Here is a 519-nt window from a genome sequence, read left to right as displayed (position 1 = left end):
CAGTGGAAGAAGAACCCCCTTAACATCAGTTAATGCCCAGATGGGCAGGTAGCCCTGGCCAGACCCCCAAGGCTGGACGGGAGCTGAACACTGGGAGATGGGGACACAGAAAGGCCAGGGCATGTCTCAGCAAGAACTTCCCAGAATTGGGTCCCAGTCCCAGATGGCCTCAGCAGGATTCTCCACCCTGTGTCCCGTGGGAGGCCCCTCCCTTAGCGGGCCATCCTCAATGAAGTGCTGAATCCAAGGCCCCTGGTTGTCCCTAGGGGCGGAGTTGAGGGTCCTGTTCTGATCCAGTAATGGGTCTCAGAGAGGCCTGGAGATCAGCGTGGTGCGGGTCCAGAGAGGCGGGTCAGCAGATGTCCAGGGAGGGACCGGCGAGTCAGTGGGCTTGTATCAACGTTCTGGTCCGAGGCCCTGCGGCCAACCCTCTCCTACTCCTCCGCCATCCAACACCTTCCTCAGGGCTACACTGGGGGCCTGGCAGCGGCAGGTAAAGCGATGCGGGGGCGACGCCGG

The sequence above is a fragment of the Elephantulus edwardii genome, unplaced genomic scaffold (genome assembly GCF_000299155.1).
Source record: "Elephantulus edwardii isolate Elephantulus edwardi_28Jun2011 unplaced genomic scaffold, EleEdw1.0 scaffold00328, whole genome shotgun sequence".
Lineage (NCBI taxonomy): Eukaryota > Metazoa > Chordata > Mammalia > Macroscelidea > Macroscelididae > Elephantulus > Elephantulus edwardii.
This window is presented reverse-complemented; position numbering follows the sequence as displayed.